Source organism: Xyrauchen texanus, chromosome 2, assembly GCF_025860055.1.
Source record: "Xyrauchen texanus isolate HMW12.3.18 chromosome 2, RBS_HiC_50CHRs, whole genome shotgun sequence".
Classification (NCBI taxonomy): domain Eukaryota; kingdom Metazoa; phylum Chordata; class Actinopteri; order Cypriniformes; family Catostomidae; genus Xyrauchen; species Xyrauchen texanus.
Window position 1 is genome coordinate 11,970,582 of NC_068277.1, and position 11,043 is coordinate 11,981,624.

Here is an 11,043-nt window from a genome sequence, read left to right on the forward strand (position 1 = left end):
AGTTCACAGACACTCTTGGAGTGGACAGAGAATGCAAATATAATCCAGTAGCCATGCAAACTGAACCAGGGACTGGGAGGACTGACTTTGAAAGGTACACGTTTACACACGGCCACTTCCTTTATTTCTGTAACCTTACTCCACAATTACAATGGAGAGAGAGATGTCAACACGCCATTCATTGTCCCATCTCAATCCAAATGGATGTAAAGACATTATAAATAGACTATATATGAGAAAGCGCAAACATACCTAACTAACCCTATATTTAACATGTCCCATCGAAAGCACTCGTGACTAAACAAACCTCATATTCTTAATGTCTACGTCTGCGCACTATTTGAACACACATTGACCGTTAAATCCTTAATATTCGAGGAGATAGTGGATGACTTTGATGTTTCTGGAACAAATCTTTCAGTGCCATGCTAAAGGATAAACAGTGAGCTGAGGTAAAAACGTTTGCACATACGTACTTTTAAAGAGTACTAGTGGAAATGTTATTTGAATCAAATACCTCTTTAAGTCCTGTGAATGAAGCGCTGCGTGTATGACTGGAATCCAGTCAGGCCTCAAACTGAGAGTCGATCTGATGAAGGATTATATACACACACCGCTCATATCGTACATTATAAGCTGCAAACTGGTACGTTCAGAGGCTGTGGTTTAACTGGTATTTCACGGCGGACACGCCTGGTAGCGTCATACTGCCCGTGGATATACAGTGAGGAATAGTTTGCCAGCGCTCGAGTGAGTGACAGCGTCCCAGTGCTTTAGCTTGTGTGCTCTACTTCCAATGCAGCCTACAGTCAACCCTCCTAAATACGCATAAAACAGAGCAGCTTGACAGCTCCGAGCCGCATCAGTCGCGTGCAAAGTCGTTAATGTTAACGGTTAGAATAATGTCTCACTCACCAGCCGTTATGATACCAGAAAACAAGTGCAATCTTCTCAATCGACGGAAGGAGGAACGGGCCAGACATTCAAAATGGTGACGGTCCTAGCCTCAGCACTTCTACCGCAGGCGGAAGGTTACACTGAAATACAAGGTGTAAGAAATGCGGATGTGAGAAGGTGCGACCTGCTCTGATCTGGTACTAAATGATGCAGGAAGCCAGTGTTTATGTCGTTAACCGTGTTTAAAAGGGTTATATATAAAATAGAAATTAAAGATTGGGGACTGATGTCCCATTGACGCTGATGATGTTTAATTCTTGAATTGCGCTGATGCTAAGAGGGTCTAACCACCCTCCACTGTGTCAGCGTGAAAACAGGTGAATCTTCACCGATTTTTAATCGCAATATATTTATAATGTATGTGCTGAAGAAGCTGGTGAAATAGTGTGTCAGTGAAGAGCATGCACCTTTATTTCAATGCTGGGCTACGTGTCAATTCGGCGGATGACTTGCCCAAAAGAGCTGTGCTGCGGTCTACACGTCACCTCGTGGCAGTCAATGATGACGTCAGCATGTAATGCTGTGGCACTTCCTTTGGGAGTCACTGAACTGGTTCTCGTTTAGAAAGCCAGGGGTCGTTCTCTCGGACCGATGAGTAATTTTGTTGTGACATTAGGCACTACAGTTTTCCAAAAGTGTGTGTGTGAGTGTGTGTGTGTGTGTGTGTGTGTGTGTACCCATAAGGATAGTAAAAATGTTGACCTTGCTTATAAATCATACTAAATTATGTTTTTTGAAAATGTAAAAATGCAAAAATTCTTGACACTATATGTAGATACAATTAAATTAAAAATATATATAAAATTTAAATATCACACACAAATAACATATTTATGAATAATAATAATAACAAATGTGAGGAAATGTTTTTATTATTATTACTACTATATTATTATAAGGAATAATTAAAGGGATAGTTCAACCAAAAAAGAAAATTCTCTCATCATTTACTCACCCTCATGCAATCCCAGATGTGTATGACTTTAATATTTCTGCTGAACACAAACAAAGATAAATAAAAAAAAACTCAGCTCTGTACACTTGCATACATTGCAATTGAATGGTGACTAGAAAGCATATAAAGGTAGCATAAAAGTAATCCATAAGAAATCCAGTGGTTAAATCCATATCTTGTGAAAAAGATATGATAGGTGTGGGTGAGAAACAGATCAATATTAGGTCATTTTTACTATAAATCTCCACTTTCACTTTCTTCTTCTGTTTTTACTGGGCAGGGAGAATCTTTTTGTAAAAAAAAAAAAAAAAAAACTTAATTTGGATCTGTTTCTCAACCACACCTATCATATCACTTCTGAAGACATGGGTTTAACCACTGGAGTCTTCTGGATTACTTTTATTCTGCCTTTATGTTTGGAGATTCAAAGTTTTGGTCACTATTCACTTGAATTGTAAGGAACTACATAGCTGAGATAGTCTTCTTAAAATCTTTGTTTGTGTTCAACAGAAGAAAGTCATAAACATCTATGATGGCATGAGTGTGAGTAAATGACGAGAGAATTTTCATTTTTGGGTGAACTACCCCTTTAAGTTGGGAGGAAGCCATTGGGCAACCGCGTTCAGCCGTGACGTCAGTTTGTAGGCGAACCCGGAAGTCTTATTCGCCATGGGTTCCTTCTGGATTTTCCTATGGATTTATATGTTAAATAATGTCTGTGGTAAACATTACAATACGGCTTCAATATTTCCGTATTAGTGTGTGTAATTTATATTGTAGAACAAAACGTCAACGCTACCTTATTTTTCTCATAAGTTAAAATAACCCATTATAAAAACCCATAGGAAAATCCCGAAGGAACCCATGGCGTATTCTCGTTCGGGGTTTTTGACTACAAGCTAAACATCTCTGATGCCATCTAGCGAGCAAAATGTCACAATCTCTAAATCAAATATCTTTATTAGAAATATGCTCACAGAGTGCCACCATAATGCTCAATACTGGCATCTTTTACACTTGACTGCAAATTTCTGCACTACAGGGGTTAATAGACTACTCATCAATATCGAACATAACTTGCATTTATTGAACAACAACAACAAAAAAACTCCTCTGTCTCTTTCTTCTGTGCTAGCACTTATAATACTCCAGCCACCTTGAGATCTTGGCAGTTCGACACTGCAGATATTGTTGAACTTTGTATGACAAATTGCTTGCTATGTTCCTCATTATTAAGTTGCTTTGGATAAAAGTGTCTGCTAAATGACTCTATAAATATATATATGTACTCATCTAATCTTAGAATTGCCTCAGTTTCAGCTGTTAACTGAAAATGTATACCATATGTTTATACCATGATCAGTGAAAACATGCTTCACACTGCAACACTCAATAAATAATAGCTTAACAATTCACTATATTGGCTACTGTATTTTCACTAAAGTTCAATGCGATTATTCATATTCTTTTGATTTTGTGAATGAAAAACATTTGGACCAGGTTGGAGTGTGAAACCTTCATTTTTTTTTATTTTTATATAATTACAGTTAAGGTGTTTGTGTTACCTACACTGTAAAACTTTTCGCTGTAAATTTACAGTAAAATACTGGCAGCTGGGTTGCCAGCCACATACTGTATTTTTACAGAACTAGTACTGTAAACAGCAATTACAGTATTGCACTGTAAAATTACAGTACAATACTGGCAGCTGGGTTGCCAGCCACATACTGTATTTTTACAGAACTAGTACTGTCAACAACATTTACAGTACTGCACTGTAATTACAAAATACAGTATATACCATAGTTTTACAGTATTATACTGTTGTCTACAGCAATAAATTGTACTTTTACAGGAAAACTGCTTTAATTATTACATAATTAAAAATATTATACTTTAAAGTTTCATAAGAGTAGTCACACTAGAAAATAGAAACCAACATTCTCTGGGTTTTAAAACATTTATTTTGGTTAAAAGCAAAGACCAGACAATTGCCTTATGTGAACATATTGGCTGAAATGCCAGATGTGTATATATATATTTTTTTTAAACATGTAAAATGTTAATTTAACAGCAACAAGTTAACACTTAGCACTTAATAATGCAGTAATCTTGTTTACCTTTAACAAATTGAAAGTTTTTTTCAGAAATTAAAAGTGACCAAGAAAGAGTCAAAAAAAGAAAAAGAAAAGAACAAATTGGCTGAAATGCCAGTTGTATTTTTATAAATGGAATTAGCGATGCAGTAATCATATTTACTTTTAATGCACTTGCTGACGGGATCTAAACAAAATTCCATTCAAAGTCTGCAAGTTTTCGCAGAAGTGAGGAAACCTGTGGGCTTACAGTGGTGTTCTTTTTTTGCACAACTTGGCCAGTTTTCTTTGAAGTTACTTTTCCTTTCTTTGTTTTTGATCCACGTTCAGGATTGATGTCAAGAAAGCGTCTAAAAGGCAGAAAAGAAAAAAACACAATGAAATATTATAGACTGTATATATATACACACATACATACAGAGAGAAAGAAAACGGATAATGTGTAAAAAAAAAATAAGCCCATGATTTACTCAACCTCAAAAAAGTGCATCCATCCATTATATAACCCCCCAGAGTCATGGGGAGTACTTATATAAATGGATGGATGCACTTTTTTAAGCTTCAATCTGATGGTAGCAATCCACTGCCATTATAAAGCTTGGAAACATCAGAGTGTTTATTAATATAACTTCAATTGTATTCATTTGAAAGAAGAAAGTCATATATGACTAGGATGGCTTAAGGGTGATTAAATCATGGGCTAATTTTCATTTTAAAGTGAACTACTCCTTTAAATACCCTATTTTTTTACTAAGGCCTAGACCTGGCTTAAAGGAACACGCTGACTTTTTGGGACTTTAGCTTATTCACCGTATCCCCAGAGTTAGATAAGTCCATACATACCCTTTTCATCTCCGTGCGTGCTGTAACTCTGTCTGGCCTATTACACGCTAGCCTAGCTTAGCACAAAGACTGGAAGTAAATGGCTCCAGCTAGCATACTGCTCCCAATAAGTGACAAAATAAGCCAACATTTTCCTATTTATATGTTGTGATTTGTATAGTCACAGTGTGTATATATTCTCAGAAGGCTGAAGCACTGCTACTTGGGTGGAGTGATTTGCTCGCAGCACCTGAGAAGCCCGTAGTGAGGAGCAGAGAGTTCGCTCAGGGTGTTGCGCTAATCACTCCACCCAAGTAGCAGTGCTTAGCCTTCTGAGAATATAGTTCCCAGTATGTATCACGGTTAAAAGATGCCTGTCTCTCATATGACCTTGTTATTTGTACACACTGTGACTATACAAATCACAACATATAAATAGGAAAATGTTGCCTTTTTTTGTCACTTATTGGGAGCAGTATGCTAGCTGGAGCCATTTACTTCCAGTCTTTGTGCTAAGCTAGGCTAGCGGTGTGTGCATCAGACAGAGTTACAGCACGCAGGAGATGAAAAGGGTATGTATGGACTTATCTAACTCTGGGGATACTGTGAATAAGCTAAAGTCTCAAAAAGTCGAGTGTTCCTTTAAAGGGAGAGTTCACCCAAAAATGAAAATTCTGTCAGTAATTACTCACCCTCATGCTGTTCCAACCCTGTAAGACTTTCGTTCATCTTCGTAACACAAATTAAGATATTTTTTATTAAATCTGAGAGCTGGATCACTCCTCCCTTCTATGGGATTGAAGCTTGCGGCCCAGAAAAGTTATTAAAGACATTGTTAAAATAGTCCAAGTGCCTACAGTGGCTCAATGTCTTTAATAACTTTTCTGGGCGGCAAGTTTCAATCCCATAGAAGGAGGAGTGATCCAGCTCTCAGATTTAATAAAAAATATCTTAATTTGTGTTCAAGATGAACGAAAGTCTTACGAGTTGGAACAACATGAGGTGAGTAATTACTGACAGAATTTAAATTTTTGGGTGAACTATCCCTTTAAAGGAGAACTCCGGTCAATTTTAACATTGAGCTCATTTTTTTGTAAATTTGGAGTGTTGTCAGTACAGAGAACAATGACAAAAATCGGTGTTGCCTACACCGTGTTATCCTCTTTTTAAAATGTGCACCCTGTTGACTTAAATGGGGCAAGTTTTAAACCTGCTTTTAGCCTCTTAAAGGATTAGTTCACTTTTAAAAAAACTTTTGCTGATAATTTACTCACCCCCATGTCATCCAAGATGTCCATGTCTTTCTTTCTTCAGTCAAAAAGAAATTAAGGTTTTTGATGAAAACATTCCAGGATTTTTCTCCATATAATGGACTTCAATTGGACCCAAACGGTTCAAGCTCCAAATGACCGTTTCAGTGCAGCTTCAAGGGCTTTAAACGATACCAGACGATGAATCTGAAAAAAGTTTACGGTTTAGAAGCACAAATGCTCGCCTTGCTCTGTTCTGTGAGACCTTTTCAACGTAAATGCGTATTACGTGACGTCACAAACCGCATCACAGAACAGAGCAAGGCGAGCATTTGTGCTATAAACTTAAACTTTATTTATTATGAAATGACCGATCGTTTCGCTAGATAAGACCCTTATTCATCGTCTGGTATCGTTTAAAGCTGCACTGAAACGGTCATTTGGACCTTGAACTGTTTGGGTCCCATTGAAGTCCATTATATGGAGAAAAATCCTGGAATGTTTTCATCAAAAACCTTAATTTCTTTCGACTGAAGAAAGAAAGACATGGACATCTTGGATGACATGGGGTGAGTAAATTATCAGCAAAAGTTTTTTAAAAGTGAACTAATCTTTAACATCCTGATGTGTCATTACAAGTGCACAGCCATGTGAGTGATTTTATTCAGAGTGAACATGGTGAATCTGACTGCAGTAGATGTGAAAGATATGAATAAAAGTGATGTTAATTCAGCCAGCTCACATACCTGTATTTACTTCCTGTTTTCGGTCGAAGTCCACAGTAGTCGATTGATCTGAGGATCTAAGACCAATGATCAGCCTGAACTCGACAATCGACTACTGTGGACTTCGACCAAAAACAGGAAGTAAATACAGGTATGTGAGCTGGCTGAATTAACATCACTTTTATTCATATCTTCCATCTACTGATCAGATTCACCATGTTCACTCTGAATAAAATCACTCACATGGCTGTGCACTTGTAATGACACATCAAGGATGTTAAGAGGCTAAAAGCAGGTTTAAAACTTGCCCCATTTAAGTCAACAGGGTGCAAATTTTAAAAAGAGGATAACACGGTGTAGGCAACACTGATTTTTGTCGTTGTTCTCTGTACTGACAGCACTCAAATTTACAAAAAATGTGCTCATGTTAAATTACCGAGTTCTCCTTAAGCTAAGCCCTGTCTGTGAAACCAGGGCCCTATTGTTATTCCCAGTAGTCAGCTGTACAAAACGTTTGTGGGAAAAACAAACAATGAAGTCCTTAACAAATACTGTCAAGACAAGGTTAGTGACAATTCAGTCTAAAATATATGACTAATGACTAACCTCTGAACAAACTCAAGGGTGCATGCTGCCTCTTCCTGGTACTGCAAGTTGAAGTTATAGAAGGAGGCAAACAGCTGCCAGGCCAGTGATAAAGTTGGGCTGTGCTCCTTCACACACAACTTGGCCTTCCAAACTTAACATCCAGCACTGGTTGCTTAGAGATTGACCTGTAATTGAAAAAAAGAAAAATGAATAAATAAATAAATAAATAAATAATAATAATTAAAATAACTATTGTGGGTTCCACTGTGGTTCTATGTAGTTGTCTATTCATAGTTCTACATAACTGTTAAAATAACTCTGAAACACCATTCACAGGATTCACTATTTCATTCTGTTTTAGTAGTGTTTTTGAGAATGGTTCATCAATACAGTAATACTATCATTTAATTTATAGCAATGAGCAATTTCCTAATTAGAGGAATAGTCTCCCCTGGTGAAATTAAAGTAGTGTTAGAGTTAGTTACAGCTGGACTTCACAACCACACAATACTGCCTTTGTTAGGGGGAGCTGAGTTAAATGTCTGGCAGTCAATTTCACAATAATTATAATATAATTTCAAAATAGAGCCATGTTTTCAAAAAAAGAGATTCATCTGCATTATCTGGCAATAGTGCATTATCCAACTGCTCTATGCCATCACCACAATCAAAGAATTCAGACTGTGGATGTGAGTGTTCAGCCATGTAAGATACCTCACCATGCGGCCTCTGTACTGAAACATTTGACTGCAGTAACGTTATATTATGACGCAACCTTTCTGCTGAAGAGTTTCGATGATTCCTGGATAAATGTGAAGTCAATGTAGATGCTACAGAAAAGCTTTTATTACATGTAAATGGACATGGCACTCTGGTGCCTTCTTTGATATGAGTTTTCAAGTTTTCAACGAAGTTTTTCAAATCACTGCACTTTTCTTGACAAGTACCAATGTCACAGACTAAAGCATCAATTCCTAATGGCTCAACAGATGTCTTTGAGGGCCTGTCTTTGTGATACCTGAATATGTGAGCCTTGACAGCAGTGAACTTTTTAAATGTTTTGGAGCAATCAGGAATACCACATTTGAAAACAGTATTAGGAATATGACTATGGATTTTCATGTGCTGGCAAAATGCTGACAACGATTCAAAAGCACAATCACAGAACTGACACCATGGCATTTTTGTTATGTACCAAAATGTTACGTTAATACCACTATAAAACACTTACGTTAGCACTGGACCGTCATCAGATTACAAAACCTGAAACGAAAAAAATACATATTAATTAAAAGCAGGTCATGCAAATGACATGGTAAATGTTGCCTATGTCAAATATCGAAGTTAAGTTACTTTGTAAAGAGGTGGAACAGAATGTTTTTTTTTTTCTTTTTTTCGCGGTAGCAAAGTACGTTCGCAAAATCAAACCATTCGTGTTAAACAATATTATATAGAGATGCGAACGCAAAAAAAAAATAAAAATAATAGATTGGCATACCGTATCACTCAGTTGAACAATCTTGTCAAGCTGTAAAATCCACTTTTGGTCACCGGCGCAAGTTAGATTTAGTTGTCAGATTCTTCCTCCCATCTTCATGTGACGTTAAAATTTTCTGCTGCGTCACGGTTTGAAAGATGCTCACAAAAGCTTACACGAACCGAAGCTTCAAGATTGCTCACAAATTCACAGACACTGTATTACAAGGAATTAAAGCAGTTTAGTCCCGCTGAAAAATCAAGTAAGCCTGTATTGTCTGTTCGCGTCACGTTTGATCTGAGCGCGAAAAAAATCAATCCCACAATGCAATGCCTTTACAGTATGATACTGTATTACGAATTTATCAGGATGAAAACAGAATTGTGCTGTATATTTACTGCTGTTCTGTAAAAAATACAGCATAATACTGTATTATGAAAATACAGTACAATACTGTAAGAAATTACCTGTAAATTTACAGTAAAGGGTTACAGTGTACAATTAAGTCCAAGAAAGACCATGTTGAATTTTTTTACCTCTCTAAAGGATCTGTTTATGTGACATCACCACATTCTGAGCACAGAGGTGATTCAGTGGACTATCCAAAATGTGGCTGATTGGTTGACTACAAATCGTTTCCATGAGTTCATCCCTATATTTCAAGGTTGATTACACAAAAATGCCCACTTTTTTTAACCCTGAATTTGTGCTAGAAAGGGGCACGTACCTTTTGCATTTGTGGGTCAAATTATACCTTTTTTTATTTACCACAAAACACTTAAAAATATATATAATTTTTACCCAATATAGTGTTTTACCTCATAACTAACTTGTTATCAATTCATAACCACAAAATCTGTATTGACTTTTTTTTTATATTTAACTTTTATTTTGTGGTGCAAAGGCCACATTTATCTTGCTGTTGAAAATCTCATCAAACTAAATCCTCAAAAATAGGGTAAAATCTGACCCACAGAGAACATTGATTTCTAATAGGAAACCTAGACTCTTTAATATTCGCTGCTGGGTCAGATTTGACCTGGAACACCACAGATGTAACCATTTTTTTTTAGAGACCTTCAAAATCAAATAAAATAACCATTGGTTTTTATAGCTGTTTTAGAAGCCTGGATCCAATTATGAAAGTGGATATTATCTTGAAATGGGTCAACTTTGACCCGAACACAATAGGAGGGTTAACTGTCCCCGATACTGCAAACAAACATTATCTCGAAATAAACAGATTCGACACATTGGCCTTTATCACCAAAGTGACCCAAAATTTGAATTTACATGTGGATTGAATGGTTGTGGCAAAATTAACAAAACCTTCAGTTCTTATAGATCACATATGTATCGCAAACATAGACATCTTCTTTTATTGGACACTGAAGAAGGGGATGCTTGTGAATATGAGGTTAATAACTCAGAAAAACATAATGATGGCTTTGATGATTTTTAAGAGGAGTGTCCTAGCACTAATGTGGTGGACTTGACCAACTGCAGAGAGTTTGGAACAGAAGATTTACTGCAAAACCTGAAGCAAAATCTTTGTCTGTTCATGTTAAAATTAAGAGAGAATCATTGCAGCCACAGTTCAGTTCAGTATTGTGGAGAACCTGCGAGTCATCTTTCAAGAGTTCACCACTCATTATACTGTGATGCTGAGATTTCATCTTCAGCAACAACATCAGATTGACACTGATGAACTACATAATAATTTTTTTATCAACTTGAATACATTACACCTGTGCAAATTCTGCTGGATCAAACAGAACAACATGGTGCACATTTCCAGTATATACCTCTCCAGGATCTGCTGAGAAAGATTGCCGTTTTTGAAAGATTGGGCAATGCTTAACCAAGAGGAAAACACCCAAAAATCTGAATGTTATGGAGGACTACACTGATGGTTCAAAAGTAGACATGTTTCTTCCTTACCCAATCTACATTTACATTGATGAATTTGAGATAGTTAACCCTTTAGGCTCTAAAAAGGAAAACATAAACTGACAGCTGTTTATTTTAAACTTAATTTAATACTCATAAAATCTTGAGAATATCTACCTTTCTTCTTTAATCAGACATCTGTTTATTGAAAAAGACCTTACCAACTACAACAAACTATTTCAGCCTTTGATTAAAGAAGTAAAGTGTCTTGAGACTGAAGGAG

The 11,043-nt window shown here is 36.6% G+C and overlaps 1 protein-coding gene and 1 long non-coding RNA gene across 4 annotated transcripts in view; both read right to left on the bottom strand.

Moving 5' to 3' along the window:
• Positions 1 to 1,012, bottom strand: part of LOC127660532 (AP-1 complex subunit gamma-1-like) — a 50,743-nt gene extending 49,731 nt beyond the window's left edge. Inside the window, exon 1 of one of the 3 annotated variants that reach the window (XM_052150857.1) lies at positions 916 to 1,012. The gene's annotated coding sequence lies outside the window, so the exon portion shown is untranslated. Of the gene's footprint in view, positions 1 to 517; positions 795 to 915 lie in introns of those variants that run through there. The other 2 variants (XM_052150865.1, XM_052150848.1) reach the window with 2 other exon arrangements.
• A 6,430-nt stretch (positions 1,013 to 7,442) lies between these two features.
• LOC127660577 (uncharacterized) lies at positions 7,443 to 9,071 on the bottom strand. Its single transcript, XR_007972660.1, has 3 exons — positions 8,892 to 9,071; positions 8,625 to 8,656; positions 7,443 to 7,578 (listed from the first exon to the last, which is right to left on the bottom strand). It is a non-coding gene; the product is annotated as an uncharacterized LOC127660577 (long non-coding RNA).
• Positions 9,072 to 11,043: the final 1,972 nt, after the last annotated feature.